Source organism: Propithecus coquereli, unplaced genomic scaffold, assembly GCF_000956105.1.
Source record: "Propithecus coquereli isolate 6110/MARCELLA unplaced genomic scaffold, Pcoq_1.0 Scaffold214, whole genome shotgun sequence".
NCBI classification, from domain to species: Eukaryota; Metazoa; Chordata; class Mammalia; order Primates; family Indriidae; genus Propithecus; species Propithecus coquereli.
Window position 1 is genome coordinate 18106 of NW_012146523.1, and position 20283 is coordinate 38388.

The window sequence follows — 20283 nt, forward strand, 5'->3', positions numbered from 1 at the left end:
TTTCAAAGCTTTCACAGCCATTAAATGCTGGAACCAGAATTCCAGCCAAGGCAAACTCACTCCAAAGCCCATTTTCCCAGTCATAATATTAAGCTATTATAGACAAAATAGGCAGAATCTGTTGAAAAGCCTATTTGTCATCTCTAATGTTAGAGAAATTATTAATTAAAATAATTTCAAATACTAATATTCTCTCAGACCCTTTAATAAGTCTGTGCTGGTAAATAAATATACAAAGATTCTGGACATTTCATTCTCACCCATGATATTCATTGAGGAATCTATTTCTCAGCTTCTCTCTCTGGCCTCTGAAAAATGTCCAAGCTGTGAGATCTGATGATCTGCCCTTTTACCATTTGATCCCCAGCAACACCCATCTATAGCCACCAGTATAATTAGAGATGTGTCGAAACATCAAGGCTGTTGGCAGGATTGACTCTATCGTTTGCTCAGAAAACATAAAGCATTCATTACAGAGCCAGCACTTTATGATTATAAACATTTCTTTTTTTTTTTTTTTAGAAAAAAACTAAATGTTTTTCCAGGGCTAGAGTGCCGTGGCGTCATCCCAGGTCACAGCAACCTCAAACTCCTGGGCTCAAGCGATCCTCCTGCCTCAGCCTCCCGAGTAGCTGGGACTACAGGCATGCGCCACCATGCCCGGCTAATTTTTTCTATATATTTTTAGTTTCTTTCTGTTTTTAGTAGAGACGGGGTCTCGCTCTGGCTCAGGCTGGTCTCGAACTCCTGAGCTCAAACAATCCGCCCACCTCGGCCTCCCAGGGAGCTAGGATTACAGGCGTGAGCCACCGCACCCGGCCTATAAACATTTCTTAAAGACAAGTCAACAATGGACATACCAACTCACCCAGATAAAAACATCTATTTATGAGATCTCCTCCAAGGTATCTTCTATTATTTAACCAAACATTATCTAACTTTTTAAAAAATAAGATTCAGAATGCTTTCTGATTAAAATATTTTTTGCTTCATAAATCCTACATCTGCCATTCAAATGCATTATATTAAATTATATATACCACTTAGAGTTAGAAACGACATCAGGGACTATGTGACCTAATGGCCTCAAGTTATGTAGACAGAGACACTCAGTTCCATGGAGTGTCCAGGGTCCCCCAGAGAATGGATGAGAAGCCTGGCCTGTGACTATCAGCACAGTGATGATATTTTGACATCCCTCTTTATGTGTTACCTTTATGAGCATATTAACATTTTCCCTCTCTGATAAAGAAAGCTGTTTATATGGATGACTTAGTCTACAGTCATATACTTTACAGTTGAGTAACCTCTTCCAAATCCAGGTCATATGTGGCTGCTTTGATTCGCAGACAGAATGAGTCATTCTGTCATTGTGTTCCTGGGGAATTCTGCTGATTTCTCAATAGTTATCACTTTGCATTCTAATTTTTCTATTTAAATGCCTCCTTTATAGGACTCTGAGCCCATAAAGGCAAACACCCCAGCACCTTGCATAAAATACATTCATAATAAAAAATGTTAATGAATGAATGCATTATTGAATTAATCAGTTATTGGAGATCACCTTGTCCACTCTCTGAGCTCAAAGATATAGGACAATCAATGCATTTGTGGCATACAAAAATACCTTTGTATAAATAATCATAAATAAAGCAAAGTAGACAGTTGAAGAGATTATTGTCGGGGAGGAGAAGAATTGTATCTGTGTGGGTCCAATCAGAAAATCAGGAGACAAAAACCACACGGTAACTAAATAGAAGTTTAGTACGAAGAATTATTAAACCATGCTAGGAGAATAACTATAACGATGTGAAGAAAACTCTAAAGGATACCTTGGACCAAGGGAGAGTATCCAGGGAAGGGCAAACTTGGAATGGAGCCCCCTCCTCAAGCCTCAGGTTCAGACCTCAGTGAAGGTATGGTTGCACCCCACTAGATGGTGAGGAAGATTACCGGTTTGCCTGGGCCAGGGCTAGTCCAGGGCTGTTGTGCAAACAGCAGCAGCCCTTCGGAGTACAAGCAAGCCAGGTTACAAAGCTTGCAATGATCACTGAGAAGGAAAAATGCTTTAAAAGTTCAATTCATTCTCATAGGACAAATATTGAAGGAGAAATTTGGAGCTAAGAGACAAGGGATTCATGACTGGCACAAAGACCCAATACTCAGAAAATAAAAGACACATGGACCTAAGCTACAGTGCCCTCTAGCTCTGTTTCCCCAGCTGTACAATGAGGACAGTAATAGCACCCACCTCATATGTGGTGTATATATTAAGTAAGATAACGTGGCAATGTGTGATCATAGAACAGTGCCTGGGACATAATAAGAATTCAATAAATGTTTGCTGTGATCACTTTGATGACTTGAAAAAGCAGAACCTGAATCAGGAGGCCTGAGTTCCATTCCCAGCCCTGCTTCTGACTGAGTCTGGAACACAGAGCAGTCACTCCCACTGTGCCTTAGTTCCTGCTTCTGTCAAGTGGTCCTTTCTCACTCTTAACCTCCCATGTTCCCATCTCACATGCCTGACATGTGTGCCTCCTGCTGCACACCAGGAAAACCCATTTCAGGGTGTACAATGAGCCTGCCCTCAAAACTAAAGCTAAAAGACGAGAGAAAAAGGTGAGTTGGCTGCACTGATGAACACTGAAGACATTTACAAGATAAAAATAACAATTCAATGTTATGGGTTTTCAAAGTCTGTACATTTAGAAAATCTTCCTTGTACAGGTTTTTAGACACTTATGCTGAGATTTTTTCAGAACCAGCCTTGGTTGGAAGCAATGGCAAAAACGAGGAACCAACTTACCTGTGCTTAGATTAGATGACTTCTTATGAGAAATGATAAGAGAGTCATGAAGAAGGTTCTCTTGCCTTGAAATTATTGTCCCTCAATACTACTCTATGCACACCACTCACCCACACTGCCCTTCATTTATTAGATAAAAAAGAATTGCCCCATATTGAATTGCAAGCACACCTGGGAAGAATATTGCATTAAGCTATAACTTGTGATATATACCTTAATGTGAGTTCTCTTATCAAATGCCCTCCAAGTGGTCCAGAATCCAAAAGCATGCCTGAATGCAGGGGACTGAGAATAGCTCTGGTCCCCTAGAAGAGAGGCAGCAACACTGAAAGGGAAGCTGGAAGTGCCTGAATAATAAACATTACCAGCTTCATAGTTTTTCCTGGAGCTACTTCAGTAGGAAAATCCCCTAAATGAAGAGGCCCACTAATATTTTCTTGCCAGTATACAAGTGTCCAAAATTCCATTAATATTATTCCTTGGGTTAGAAAAACTTTCCCAAAATTACCTACTTATCAGAATCATCTGGAGTGCTTGTTAAAAACACAAATTCTTAGGGTCCCATCCCAAGCATACTAAATTAAATGCTCCAAAGACAGTCCTAGGAATTCATAACAAATACTTAGGAGGTTCTTATAATCAGGTTGTTAGGGAAATAGTGTTTAATAAAATGATCATAACACTCACTGGGTGGCTATATATATATATATTTTTTTTTTTTTTTTTTTTTTTTTTTTTTTTTTTTTTTTTTTTTTTTTTTTTTTTTTTTTTCTGGGCCACAGAACTACAGAGTCAAAATATTCAGGGACTCTCAAGAGTGCTGGGTGCTGGTTATGGTCAGTGTCTTAGCTCAGACTGCCACAAAATACCATTGGCTGGGTGGCTTCAAAAGCAGAAATTTATTTCTCACAGTTCATAGTTCTAAGTTTAAGATCAAGGTGCTGGCAAGGTAGATTTCATTCTGAGGCCTCTCCTCTTGGCTTGTAGGTAGCCACCATCTCCCTATAGGCACACATGATCTCTTCTTGGTTTTCTGTGGGACAGGGTGGTTGAGTTCTCTCTTGTGTCTCTTCTTGTAAGGGCACCATCATTCATTATGGCCCCACCCTCATGACCTCATCTAACCCTAAGTACCTTCCAAAGGCTTCATCTCCAAATACCGTTACATTGTGGGCTTCAACTGATGGATCTGGGGGAGACACAAATATTCAGACCATAACAGTCAGGTATTTTGAAAACCCTGGGTTAGATTATTATTTACATGCAGCTTCTTCCAAAATTCCTAGTTTAGCTGGGAAACAATAGCACATTTCAACTAATATCAGACATTAATTCATTAGGAAGGTTTAGTAAGGCCCAAAACAAGTAGGACACAGGAAAAATAATTTCTAAAAACACATTTGAAGGGAATGGCAGACTTCCACCTAGAGCAGCTAAGGTGCGATGTGACGTGAGAGATGGGGCTTCTCAAACTTTAGGGTGCCCCCGAGTCACCTGAAGTCTTGTTACAAAATGGATTGTGATTCAGCAGGTCTGGGGGTGAGGTCTGAGATTCTGCCTTTCTCATGAGCTGCTGGTCCACAGACCACACTCTGAGAAGAGCCGTGAGAGCAGGGACTTCTATGTCTGGTGGGTATGACACAAAAGGCAGGCTTTTTTGACTTACATTTTTTGCTTGGAGTCAATAATCTAACACCATTGCAGAAGGCTGACTTCCAAAATATTATCTAGAAGAAAAGAATTTCAGAAATGCCAATCCCTGAGCTCTGTTGCTCCCAACTTTTTAAAAAATAAGTTCAAAAGCACAGAAATTGAATAAATGTAATATCAGGAATTATTTTAAATGACCATCTGATTACACCAGGGGTTCCCAAAAAGTCTTGCTTCATGGAGCCCTTACTGCCTCCATTATCCTTTCACAGTAGCCTAATTCAAAAGAAATATCCAATTGTTCTGTTTATTAAGTAGTTAGGTCCGTATTGACTTAGTGAGTTTTTTTGTCCTAATAACTTAGCAGCCATTTGAAAAAATAATACACATAAGCTGAAAGAAAAATGTTTTTATTTCATCCTTAAATAAATACAATTGCTTACTTATTGGGATGTGTGAATCTATCGGGCACCACACAACTTCTCAAACTTAGGAATCGAACCAGATACCACCACCTTCATTTCCCTTTGTGCATTGCTTTTAGTGTGGTAATTGCTATTAATATTTATCACAGCAACTGTCAAGAGCCCAGCTTCAAAAATATGACATCATTGAAAGGAAGGTAGTACAATCTATTGAAGAAATCGTGAGCTACATTGGGCTAGTAATTTAGATGGTACCCAAGAAACATTGAATATCTCTGTATTTCCTTCAAAAACTGAAAATTTTCAGAGGTACCTCAAGCTACCATGGCTTAGTATGGGAATTGTAGGACCGTACTCTTTACAAAGTACTAATGGAAACCAAAGGCAAAGTAAGAATTCTAAATGACGATAGAAACTTTTATAAACAATAGGTACAAACAATACAACAAAATTTCCCTTAGATATTAGAGAGAAATCAGCTATTCTCTGCTTCATAAATGAGGAACTCAAGATGGAAATCAAAAGATTCTTTGGACTAAATGACAATGGAGACACAAGTTACCAGAATCTATGAGACATAGCTAAAGCAGTCATGAGAGGAAAGTTTATTTCCATAAATGCCTATATCCAAAAGACAGAAGGATCACAAATAGACAACCTAATGAATCGACTCAAAGAGCTGGAAAAAGAAGAACAGATCGACCACAAACCCAGCAGAAGAAGTGAAATTAATAAGATCAAATCAGAACTAAATGAAATTGACAACAAGAAAACTATATAGAAGATTAATAAAACAAAAAGTTGGTTCTTTGAAAAAATAAACGAAGTTGACATGCCTTTGGCTAGACTAATGAAAAGAAGAAAAGAAAAATCTCTGATAAGCTTCACCAGGAACAAAAAAGGAGAAATAACAACTGATTGTGCAGAGATACAAGATATAATCTATGAATACTATGAAAACCTTTATGCACACAAACTGGAAAATGTGAAGGAAATGGACAAATTTTTAGAAATACACAGCCTCCCTAGGCTCAACCAGGAAGAAATAGAATTCCTGAACAGACCAATATCATGTACTGAAATTGAAACAGCCATAAAAAACCTTCCTAAAAAGAAAAGTCCCAGACCAGACAGTTTCACACCCAAATTTTACCACACCTACAAAAAGAACTGGTGCCTATCCTGCAGAAATTATTCCACAACATTGAGAAGGATGGGTTCCCCCCCAACACATTTTATGAAGCCAACATAACCCTGATACCAAAACCAGGAAAGGATGCAACAAAAAAGGAAAACTACAGACCAATATCCCTTATGAATATAGATGCAAAAATTCTCAACAAAATCCTAGCAAACTGAATCCAGGTGCTTGTCAAGAAAATAATCCATCACGACCAAGTGGGCTTCATCCCAGAGATGCAGGGATGGTTCAACATACACAAATCTATAAATGTAATTCCCCATATAAATAGAAGCAAAAGCAAAGACCATATGATTCTCTCAATAGATGCAGAAAAAGCATTTGACAAAATTCAACACCCTTTTATAAGAACACTTAACAAGATAGGCATAGATGGGGCTTACCTAAAAGTGATACAAGCCATATATGACAAACCCACAGCCAACATCATACTGAATGGGGAAAAATCAAAAGCATTCCCACTTAGAACTGGAACCAAGCAAGGTTGTCCGCTATCTCCACTTCTATTCAACATAGTGCTGGAAGTCCTTGCTATAGCAATTAGACAAGAGAGCACAATTAAGGGCGTCCAAATGGGGGCAGAAGAGATCAAACCCTCACTCTTTGCTGATGATATTGTATCTAGAAAACCCCAGGGATTCAACCAAGAGACTCCTGGAATTGATAAATGAATTCAGTAAAGTCTCAGGATACAAAATCAATACACACAAATCAGAGGCATTCATATATACCAATAACAGTCAAACTGAGAACCAAATCAAAGACTCAATACCCTTCACAATAGCAACAAAGAAAACAAAGTACCTAGGAATATATTTAACTAAGGAGGTAAAAGACCTCTGCAGGGAGAACTATGAAACACTGAGGAAGGAAATAGCAGAGGACATAAACAGGTGGAAAACCATACCATTTTGTGGGTCAGCAAAATCAACATTGTTAAAATGTCTATACTACCCAAAGTGATCTACAGATTCAACGCAATCCTTATTAAAATACCAACATCATTTTTCACAGATATAGAAAAAATAATTTTACACTTCGTATGGAACCAGAGAAGACCCCTTTTAGCAAAAGTAATCCTAGGCAATAAAAACAAAATGGGAGACATCCATTTACCAGACTTCAAACTATACTACAAGGCTATAGTAATGAAAACAGCTTGGTACTGGCACAAGAACAGAGACATTGTCCTGTGAAACAGAACCGAGAACCTAGATATAAAACCATCCTCATATAGCCATCTAATCTTTGACAAAGCAGACAAAAACAAACACTGGGGAAAAGAATCCTTATTCAATAAATGGTGCTGGGAAAACTGGATAGCCACATGTAGAAGACTGAATCAGGATCCACACCTTTCACCTCTCACAAAAATCAACTCACGCTGGGTAACAGATTTAAACCTAAGGAGGAAACTATTAGAATTCTAGAAGAAAATGTTGGAAAAACTCTTCTAGACATTGGCCTAGGCAAAAAATTTATGAAGAAGACCCCAAAGGCAATCACAGCAACAACCAAAATAAATAAATGGGACCTGATCAAATGAAAAAACTTCTTAACAGCCAAAGAAACTGTCATGAGAGCAAACAGACAACCTACAGAATGGGAGAAAATTTTTGCATGCTACACATCCGATAAAGGGCTGATAACTAGAATCTATTTAGAACTCAGGAAAATCAGCAAGAAAAAATCAAACAACCCTATCAAAAAGTGGGCAAAGGACATGAACAGAAACTTTTCAAAAGAAGACAGAATAATGGCCAAGAAACATATGAAAAAATGCTCAACATCTCTAATCATCAGGGAAATGCAAGTCAAAACCACAATAAGATATCACTTATCTCCAGTGAGAATGGACTTTATCAAAAAGTCCCAAAACAATAAATGTTGGCATGGATGTGGAGAGATACGAACACTCATACACTGCCGGTGGGACTGCAAACTAGTACAACCTCTGTGGAAAACAATATGGAGATACTGTAAAGAGATATAAGCAGATCTACCATTTGATCCAGCAATCCCACTACTGGGCATCTACCTAAAAGAACAAAAGACATTCTATAAAAAAGACACCTGCACTCGAATGTTTATAGCAGCACAATTCACGATTGCAAAGATGTTGAAACAACCCAAGTGCCCATCAATACATGAATGGATTAATAAAATGTGGTATATGTATACCATGGAGTACTATTCAGCTATAAGAAACAATGGTGATATAGCACCTCTTGTATTTTCCTGGATAGAGCTGGAACCCATTCTACTAAGTGAAGTATCCCAAGAAGGGAAAAATAAGCACCACGTGTACTCACTAGTAAATTGGTTTCACTGATCAACACCTAAGTGCACATATAGGAATAACATTTATCAGGCATCAGACAGATGGGAGGGGCGTATATACATACATGTATATACATACATGGGTATATACATACATAATGAGTGCGATGTGCACCGTCAGGGGTATGGACATGCTTGAAGCTCTAACTGGGCAGGAGCGGGGGACAAGGGCAACGTAACCTAAACATTGGTACCCCCATAATATGCAGAAATAAAAAAAATAAAATAAAGAAATCAGCTATTCTCTGGCTTGTTAGAACAAAAGCATATCATTCTTAAATTAATCTTAGGATTCTTAAAATAAAAGGTTCTGATCTTTTGAAGGAAAATTATCTTCCTAATATTTTCCCAGTAAGAGTACATCACTTTTCCATCTGAAAAAACGTAGCATCTAATTATTATTGCTCTTTTATTTTCTTACGTTCACCCTCTATTTCCTTGACATTAGATTTCAAATTAAACATAAGGAACAATTTTGAGCATTCAAGCCTCACAAAAAAAAAGAATCTTGATTGATTCAAAGTTTTACTTTACATACCTACAATTTCCCAGTAGTCCTATTTCTCAATCAGAATTTGAATAATCTTTACAACTTGTATTCCCCCAAACTCAGATTTAATGACTCAGTAGGTTCAGAAAGAGAAATAACAGCTGCAGCTCATCCCGCTGTGCTATTCAGTAATGACAATGTTATACCACATTAGCAATTGTGACATTAATAAAAAGAAGCCCATAGGATTAACCAAAGACATCTGACTTTAGTCAAATGTAGGTCAGGCTTTGTTTGCTCAGAAGCTGGTAATAAATTCCCAGGTAAGTGCTCTCGTGTGTCACACATATATGTCAGGAACATAATTTCAGCCTCACTAAATGATTCACATTTTTAAGTTTCTGTAAGCCATTTTTGAATTATTGTTAAGCATTTAATTCCACTGCCAGGCCTATAGGCTCTTTGAAATTATTAACTTAGGTGACATTATCGCATGTTTTTCCTTTAGGCAACACTTAAAAAGACCTTGGAGGGTTTCATGTTCACCTTCCAGTTACTGAAGTTCTTAATATAAGAGGCTCAGGGGTCACCCCTAATTTACAGCATAATTATGGAGGAAATGGTGCTGACGGCTAAGATAGCCATCTATAATTGCGAAGTTCTCATTGTCAGAGGAAGTATCATTGTAAGCCTAATGTTAATATTGCATTCTTAATGAAGTCTTACGGTACGTTTTATACAAACAAGAAGTCCAGAACCATACAATCCTAAAATATACTGTAAAATATAAACACTTTGGGAAACAGTACAGCAGTTTCTTTAAAAGTTAAACATATACCTACCATATGATCTAGCAATTGCTCTCCTAGGTATTTGTCTAAGAAATGAAACCATATGTCCACAAAAAAGACCTACACAAAAATGTTCATAGCAATTCTATTGATAAAGGCCCCAAACTGGCAACAACCCAAATCAAAAAGAGAATAGCTAAACAAACAGTGGCATATTTATACACTAGAACACCACTCACTCAGTAATAAAAAGGAAAGAGCCACATAGCCACTCAAGAATCATGGACAAATCCCCAAACATTATGTTCAGTGAAAGTAGCTAGATGCAAAACAGTACATATTGTGTGATTCCATTTATGTAAAATTCTAGGGCAGTCAAAACCAATCTATGGTGATACAAATTGAAGTGGGGCAAGGATTGTCTAGTAGGGACATAAGAGCACTTTCTGGAGTGATGAAATGTTCTTTAACTCATTGTGGTGATTTTATGTGCATGTATATACTTGTCAAACTCATCAAATTGTACATTTTAAATTTTTTCTATTGAAGTAAAGTATATATATATATAATTTACCATCTTTACCATTTTTGAGTATAAAAACTGTACATTTAACATCTGTACATTAAGATCTGCATCTAAATTATACCTCAATAAATAACATATATATGAGTGTTCTGTAAGCTCTTCAATTTTATACTTAAACTTTATTAAATCAACCACCTTTATTAAATGCTTATGAAGTCTTTCATTATGAAGTCTTTTAAATATAAGCCAAAAGAGATGTCACCTGAAAGAGTTACTAACCCAATATTATCCAAGTAAGGATAACAAGCAGTATATTTAATGAGTAAAATAAATGGATAATTTTAACTGATTTACATTTTAATTCTTTCTACATGCAAATGGCATAATTTAAGAGCTCTGCGTTTATAAATTAGAAAAATTAGAAAACTATCAATGTGCATAAATACAATTAAGTGCTTAAAGTTAATTTATATTAATGTGGAGGAGCAGTTACAAGATCAGCCAGAAACAGTAAATGATACAAAAATCATTTGAATTTCTAATATTCCGCAGAGTTTCATTGACTCTTCCAATCCAAACCCTACCATTACCACTACTATGATTCAGGCCCTTGCTAACTTTTTAAGTACAACAGATTTCTAATTGGCTCTCCTAATTTTACCCCTTTTAAAACCACCATATTAATCTTAAAGCACAGCCTGAGCATTTCATGCTATTTATCACCATTACAGTCAGGTTCAGCCTCCTAACCTGGCACTCAAAGGTCGGTGTTGGTCTGACTGCAATCTGTCCTCGGTTGTACCCACTCTCAGGGCCACTTTTTTACCTGGCTTCCCACCAGTTTACAGATCCTTGCATAAGGCAGCTGAATGGCTCTCCCAACCCTACCACTGGACCTTTGTTCATGCTGCCTCTCCATTTGAACTTTACACCATGTCCAATTCATCCCAGTTTTCAAGACCTACTTCCACCATCACCTCCTTGGCAAGGAAGTTCCTGATTTTACTTACTCGGAGCAATCTTTCTTTCCTAGAAATACCCACCATATTTCATGCCCAGTTCTCTTATCATAATCACCATCCTCTATCTTATATTGTTAAATGGTTTGAATTCCAACTTCAAAAAGAAACACGTAGCTTCAAAACTTAGCTCCCCAGCTGTCAGAATTTAGGTAAGTTGCTTCATCTCTCTATGCTTCTGTTTCTTCATCTGTTAAAAATAGTATCTCTCTTGTGCAATTGTTATAAGTAGAAAATTAATGTACATAAAGTGCTTAGTCTGACACATATTTTCAGTACTCAATAATATTTACCCCAAAATCCGCTAGCTAAAATAGAATGAATTCTCTAAATGGATGAAATATATTCCAAGAATTGAGAGAACTTGTAAATGGAAAATTTTTGAGGAATATCAAGATATACCAGAAGGCTGGAGGTGGATTAGTTTTGCTACTATTTTCAAAATAGGGCATAAGTTAGGTTTTAGAAACTGAAGGATGGTAAGACTTATGTTAATTTGAGGCAGGAAGAGTCTGGTTAAAAAGGAAAACAAAGAAGGAGAAGTAGTCCAGGTACCAAAGAGAAATGAAAACACATGTCCACACCAAGACTTATACATGAATATTCATGGCAGCTTTATTCACAATAACAAAAAACTAGAAACAAATGTCCACCAACACAGAAATGGATAAGCCAAATATGTTATATCCCTACAACAGAATATCACTCAGCAATAACCCAGCAATAAAAGGGAACATACCAAGGAAGCAACAACATGGGTGAATCTCAAATAATTATATTGAGTGAAAGAAGCCAAACACAAAAGAGTACATACTGTGTAATTCCATTTATATGAAATTCTAGAAAATGAACTAACCTATCTTTACAGGAAAGAAATCAATGGCTGCCTGGAGCATGGAGAGAAAGGGTGACACCAAAGGGCATGAGGAAACCTCAGAAGATGATGAAATGTTCTGTGTCTCCACTGTGGTGGTAGTTTCAAAGGTATGTACATAATTCTGCCAAAATTCATCATTGTCTACTTTAAATGAGTGTGATTTTTTCCTTTTTTTAGGTCAATAAGAACCTAAAAAATGAAGTAGAGTTGGTTGGAACACAGCATATTCCTTTGTGTTGGCTAAACATTGGTATGTTGGATAAGAGATGAGGATCTAAATCATCTGGACAGGCTAGAGCAGTAGTTTAGATATAATATGGTAAAACTTTATAAGGACAACTATTAAATAGCCAAACTGAGTCTAAAATTTAGCTTTCTAAGTACAAGATAGAGGAACCATGCCATACCAACAGGACATTAGAAAAGGCAGCATTAGAGTCATAATCAGCAACAAGCTCAGTGTCAATCAACAATGAAATGGAACACATGGCCTTGGGTTGCATCAAAAAAGATATAAGCTTTAATAAAAAGAAGGTGAAAATCTTATTTTATTCTCCATAATGAGCTTACATTTAAAAATATTTCATTAAGTTTATAGTGATAAGCTTGGAGGGAGAAGATTAGAATTAGATCAGAGGAGGAAAAATAGCATGCTTTTAATCTATGAGTTCCTTAAAGATAGGATCCATAGTCATCTCAGCATCACTAGCACCCATCTCGATTCCTGGCATGACCATAATTCTTGTTTACAAAGTAAATGGTGTTTATATATTGATAAGACTTGAATTGATGTCATGTAAGTAGTGGGAAGTTAACAGAGCTTTTTAACCTAGAGAAGACTGACAGAGTGAGAAGGAAGGGTGAAGAAAGAATAATTGCATAAGATGTGCCTGTGGTGCAAAATCTTTGTCACTTTCTTCCATCAAGAAGTGGGGTTATATGTCCCACCACTTGAATCTGGGATGAATCTGTGACTACTTTGAATAAAAGAATGAAGGGAAAATGACACTGTGCCAGTTCCAGGCCCGGTATTTAAGAAGACTGGCAACTTCCAATTCCTCCTTCTTGGAACCTACTCACCATATTAGAAGGAAGCCCAAGCAGCTACAAGGACAGGCCCACATGTGGCAGAATTGAGGCACCCAGCCCAAAAACCAAGCAGAGCTCCCTGCCAATAGGTAGCACCAACTTGCCAATGCATGTAAGTGAGCCACTTGGAAGTGGATCCTTATTTAATAAGCCATCCCAGTTAATGCCACATGAAGCAAAAATGAACTTTCCCTACTGAGTCGTGTGCAAAATTGTTAGTAAATAAGTTATTGTAATAAGCCACTAAGTGTTGGGGTGGTTTGCTATACAGCAAGAGATAACTGAAACAGTAACCATGTTCAAATAAACGAAAGTATCATATACATGACCCATGGGATAGAATTAGGATCATCATGAAAAATTGAGATCAATATGCATAACTTGGAGAGTTTCACTGAGAAGCAGGCTAGAGCATTAAAGATAAGACCAGGCAGAGAAACCCAGAAGAGACTGCCAGAGTTGTGGAACTCATCTGGCGTTAGAACTGGCCTCAAGGAAATAAGCCAAGAATCTAGATTAGAAAGCTCAAAGGGTATATGATTAGCTCAGCTCAATTTCGGATGGAATCAATTTCCATGGATTTCATCTGCTGGCAAATGTGGGCATAATAGTACCAGAGAGAAGACCATTCAGATTGAATAAAACCCTATGCATCCAATGGCTAGGAATAGAAGAGCAGGGAAAGGATGGAAGACTTTCATGACCCCAGTTAAGATAAGACTCAGAGCGGGATACCAAACCCAGAGCCATCCTGGAATGACCAACTAAAACCAGAGAAATGCAAAGACACAAGGACTGTGCACCAGACTGGGGGCTTGAATGGTATAGTTTAGAATGAGAAAACACCTTACACCTACCAGACATCAGATATGATCTTGATCCCACCACCTGATGAAAATGCAAATCCTAATGTGCCTTCAGACTAGTTTAGAATTGGCTCAAAAACCAGCCATTTGATGAAATGGCTAGGAAACTAGAATGGATAAGTAGGCAGTGAGCAGCTCTTCAGTATCCTTGGCTCGACGTGGCTAAGACAAGAGGCTTTAGAGAGGAGCTAGAGGAAAACGAGTTTTAACACAAAGAAGAACATGAGAAGTATATTCTCATAATTGCAAAAGGCTGAATTACCACCTGCCAGGAGATCTACAGAGAAAATGCATCCATCTGATAAGAATAACATCAAATAACTTCTAAAAATTTTTTTGTTTGTGTATATTCATGGGGTAGAAGTGCAATTTTCCTACATTGATATATTGTATTGTAGTAAAGTCAGAGCCTCCAGTTCATCCATTACTGGAGCAACACACATTGTACCTTCCAAGTAACCTCCAAGTATCCTCCCCCCTCACCTTCCACACCCCTCCAAGTCTCCAAAGTCCATAATTTTCCACTCTTTTTCTATGTGTATACATTATTTAACCCCCACTTATAAGTGAGAACATGTGCTATTTGTCTTTCTGTGTATGACTTATTTCACATAAGATAATAGCCTCCAGTTCCATCCATATTGCTGCAAAAGACATGATTTCATTCTTTTTTGTGGCTGAATAGCATTCTGTTGTGTATATATACCACATTTTCTTTATCCAATCCTCTGTTATTGCACACTTAGGTTGATTTCATATCTTTGCTATTGTTAATAGTGCTGTGATAAACATTAGTGCAGGCATCTTTTTAATATATTTATTTCTTTTCCTTTGGGTAGATGCCCAGGAGTCAGATTCCTGGATTTTATGGTAGTTCTGTTCTTAGTTCTTTGATAAAATACTGTCTTCCATAGAGATTGCACTAATTTACATTTCCACCAACAATGTATAAGAGTTTACTTTCTCCAAATCCTCACCAACATCTGTTATTGTTTGTTTTTTTAATAATAGGCATTCTGATTTGGTGTGAGATGATTTTTCATTGTGGTTTTAATTTGCATTTCTCTGATGATTAGTGAGTTTGAACATTTTTTCATATGCTTTTTGACCACTTGTTTGTCTTCTTCTGAAAAATATCTATTCATGTCCTTAGCCTACTTTTTAATGGGGTTATTTGGTTTGGGTTTTTTTTTTTTTTTTTTTTTTTGGTGTTGAGTTGTTCAAGTTCCTTGTAAATTCCGGATATCACCCTGTTGGATGTATAGTTTGCAAATATTTTCTCACATTCTACTGGTTGTCTATTCACTCTGTTATTTCTTTTTCTGTACAGATGCTCTGTAGTTTAATTAACTCCCATTTGTCTGTTTCTGTTATTGTTGCCTGTGCTTTTGCCTAGATGGTGTCCAGAAGAGTTTTTGCTAGGTTTTCTTCTAGTATTTTTATAATTTTCAGTCTTACATTCAAGTCTTTAATCCATTTTGAGTTGATTTTTGTATATGGTGAGAGATAAGGGCCCAGTTTCATCCTTCAGCATATGGCAATCCAATTTTCCCAGTACCATTTATTGAAAAGGATGCTCTTTCCTCAGTGTATGTTCTTGTTAACTTTGTCAAAGATCAGTTGGCTATAAGTATGCAGCTTTACTTCTGGGTTCTCTCTCCTATTCCATTGGTCTACGTGTCTATGGTCCAGTCTCACAGTAGCCCATTGTAAAGTGGCAAGTACAGTCTTATGTATATGTAGAAGAGCCTGGTTTAACTGTCCCTCTCAAGCCAGGCAGCAACTGCAGCTGCATCAGCCCAAACTCAGCCTGAGATCAGGACACAGACCAGCATTAAACTCTCAAAATGGCACTTTGGACCTGTGATCAAGGAGGGTAGGGCCCCTCTCAGTCAAGCAGTGTAGGCAAGAAGTTCTGGAGAGTGCAGTCCACTCGTGTCCCAGTCTCAACAGCAGCCTGCAGCAGGGCAGTGGGGACCTCCGTAGGTTTGCATAGGAGATGCCCAGTCTCCCATCTCCCTCCTTGGAGCAGTGCAATGGTGGCAGCCATGTCTGTAGATCTCTGGTATCTAGGTCTCAAAATGGCACAGTTGATCTAGGTTCGGATGCTTGTAGGATTCCCTGTGGGTTCCCTTTTTGTGCAACATCTCTGTGCAATCTACATGCAGCTCCCTATGTTAGGCCATAGGTCAAGGGGTTCTCCATTAGCCAAGATTGTAAAACCTGTTTCAGAGTGTAAGGCCCTGTGGACTTCTCTCTTACTATTTCCCCATATCTAGGAGCTTCTCCCAGCTCCCAGCCAGTCCCCAGTGGGGCAATCTTCCTTGAACCCTCTCCTTACTTATTTTTGGTGCTTTCTGTCACTTCTGTGGTGAATCCTAGTATTCTCTCCTAGACTATCTGTTCAAAATGTATCCACTTACTATTCTGGTTCCTCTTCATGGAGAGGGCGCACACTACCTGCATTTAGTCAGCTGTCTTGATCCTGAGTCAAACAACTTTAAAATTCCCTTCCGACTTGAGATTTCCTGAAAATACACAATGTGAGGCCAAACTGCACAGAGTATACAGGTGCTCAACAAGGGATGGATGGACAGATGAACAGATGGATGGATAGAGAGACAGATGGTTGAATAAATGGAAAGATGGATAATGCAGTCTGACATTTTCAAATACTCAGCACCACCTGTCCACTGGCATATTAGCTACAGGAAATAAGCTGGACCCCAGAGGAAAGAAATTAAAATGTACTTGTACCTCTAAGAGTTTGCCAAACACTTATCTTTGAGTACCCAAATATATGCTGCATTTTTATGCTTATGAAAGCAATTTCCAAAGAAAATTTGAATTTCATATGAAAATATATCCACTTATTCTGACTGGGGGTCACTGTGGACCTGTCTCCTTTGGAATTTGGTAAATTCGGTGCAGCTCTGTTCTGACAGTCAGGAACCCAAGCTCCAGTGCAAAAGAAAGACTTGAGCAACAGAGAAGCAGTGACCTCTTTTCCCACCCGACTTCTCATCCCACCATCCCACATTGGGCTTTGCCTACTTTGCACCTCTTTTTTATTTTTTCATTCTGTCGCCCTGCTAGCACGCAGTGGCGTGATCATAGTGCAGTGAGTTTTCCACCGCTTTTTATCCATTGCTCCTGTCACACTCTCCCCAGTATGAGACATTTCTGCAAGCCTCTGACCCAGAGCATATACAGTCCTCGCAATAACAGGACTCTTCAACACTGAGGTTTTATGTAAATAAGTTTTCTAGCAGTTTCACACACAAAGAACATCTTGCTCTCTAAGGCAGAGGATGAAGCTCTGAGTTGTAGGGAGTGATGTATAAATTCGTTTAACTATGACTCACAAATAAAAAACATTTTACATCACAACCTACTACAGAGAGTGTGTATAAAACAATCTTTGCTATGTGCCATGCATTCCAATATTTTCTTTCATTTTTAAGCTGATGGTGAGAACCCACAAATTTAATTTTATGACACACAGCATGGCACTGCTGGTCTGAAAGACACTGCTTAAGCAATAATTATCAAGTAATGTTTACAGGGAGTGTAGCAGTGGGCCAAGTACCCAAAAACTGTGTTATCAACATTAGAAGCAAATCCCTGGGCCCCTAAAACCTATAAATAATGTTGCCAATTCCTAAGGACAAAAATAGTAAGAGCTAATACATGATGGATGAGATTAGCTAAATGTAGGAATTAATTCAAGAAAATGTTGGGCTATGGGGATTTGAAAATACTCAAGTCCAATCAAGGTGTCCGGGATGTGCAGTGTGACAGTAGTCTTACTGGATTATAACATGGAAATTATATGTTAAAATAGAAAGTTGTATTTTGTCTTGCCTGAGGAAATCCTGCTAATAGCAGGAACTGACTACATTGGGATCTTGTAAGTGAGAAGTCAAAAGACAAGGACTTTTTAGCGGGTCTTTCACCCAGGGGAAAGACTACTGCAGCCCCTGAGTGCAAATATCCAGTATGCTTGGCAGCTGGGGCCAAGAGGAAAGCGGAGCATGCAATCCTCACTGCTCAATGACACTTGTCCCCTTTCTCTTCATCTAGATTCACTGAGCAACTTAAGATTTAACATTGGTTTCCCATACCTGTTTTCCTAAAGAAGTTAGATAGAACACACTATTCAACTAATATGAACTTCTCATCTGTTTGCCAGTTATATTTCTCATTGTAAATTAATAGACTAGAATCTTGATTAATATACCTCAGTCTTGTGGGCTTGTTACATGATCATTTCTGTGCCAAATGAAATGCAAGGTTGTGGAAGGCAAAGAACCAGACCTAGAATAAGGCAGCACTTTTGGGATGATGGAACTCAAGAGAGAGCCTGCCTGGGCAGCCAGCCAGCCAGTCTCAAAGAAATCCCTCTCTCAACTCTGTCACTTGACCTATAACAAGTTATTCAGAGGTTAATAAATGACAAACCAAATAAAGATGTATTGGTTGCATAGAGAAAAGCATTGACTTAGCATTCCTTTAGCCAGCTGGAGTGAAGGAATATTATTGAGACCCTGTCAAATTTGCTTTCATACACCAGAGTTGGGCATGGTCCAAACTTCCACAGACTGAAATTAATATTTTTAAGGAAAGATGAAACAATTTGTGTCATAGAGTCTGATGGCCACATCTCACCTTAATATTTCCAATCAATGGCTGGATCTGGCTTTTCGTTGCATCTCAACATCATTCATTCATTCCACACACATTTCGGGAGCATCCAGACTCGGTGGTCTCAAAAGAGGTAAGATTTCTACCCTCGAGGAGCTTAAAGTCTGGAATAGAAGGATAAATAACTATAAACCACTGTTGAGATGTAGTGTTATATTCAATATAAAGTCGTGGCATCAAGTAGGATCAACTCAACTTGAGGCAAGGAGATGAAAGAGGATTTCACAGGAGAGATGCTGGAGATGGGTCGTGGGTGGAAACTGGAGGTGACAAAGCAGACAGTGGAGAACAATCACTGGAGGAAGAGAGAACATGCACTGGAGTTTGGACTCTGCAGAGAGTTTGGACCGGACTAGTCACGGTACTTCCCATGAGTTTAAAGGAGACATTTTTGTTATTGAAGATTTGCTTTATTTTCAAGAAGAGCACCATGATCAGACTTGCACTCTTTAAAAAACCCTGTGGAAATAATGGGGCATGAAGTGGAGGAGCTAAGTGGCAGGACTAGAGACAGGGTCCAATAAGATAACTTAGCATCCCTGACACTAGATTTGGGGGGTTGTTTAGGAGCTAACACATACACATAAGAATACTGAGTTTGTCTGGTTTGTTTTGGCCTTGCCTTGTTTTCTTACAAAAAAAATTGAAATTAAAGCTAATGTAAACTCTTGCCACAGGAAATACAAATAGTTCCAATGATGGTCTGCTTTGTTTTATTTCTTTTTCCAAAGCCACCCAAAATGATAGGGAAATTTTTTTAGAAAGAATGCACTGTACTTTTAGCTAATGTTTTAACACTCGTTTTGTCTCCTTTTCTATAATCTTAAAACATGTAATTGTGTGAACGGGACACTCATTAGAAGCGGCAATGCCTAGCAAATTTTTACTCTGTTTTCTAAATCATCATTCATAGAAGGAACCGTCTCTGCAGGTGTCCAATCCATACTCCTAGATTAGTGAGGGCCCAGAGCACCGAGGACCCAGCCAGGAAGGACAGTGGGTGCCAGATACCCAGGTCCAGCATCGGGGATTAGTGGAAATGTCAGGAAGGGATACATGCAGAACCAGGATGGCTTCCAGCCCAAGCCCCACACCAGATAGGAAGGGTCTAGGTGTGCAGACAACAGGTAGGAGGCAGGATTGTTGGTTCAAAGCCAACACTGTGAGGAAAGACCCAGACTGAATTCTACACCAAGCAATGAACAGTATGGCAGTGACTTTATGGCATGAAGTGCTAAAAGACACATTCAGAAGGGGTTGTAAGATTTTCTCCCCTCATTGTTAAAAAGGAGTCATGTTTCTGCCAAATACAGGGACTATACATTACTTCATAAAATCAAATTGTTCTATGATACCAGAAATAAACACGGCCAAGCAAATTTATTTATAAAACCAAAGTTTGAAAGGACCTGAGGACAAGGGAAAAATATCACGTTTTTCCCAATTATTATGAACTGGAGAGTTTCTTGTAATTCTTCATGAGTCACTGGTACGCA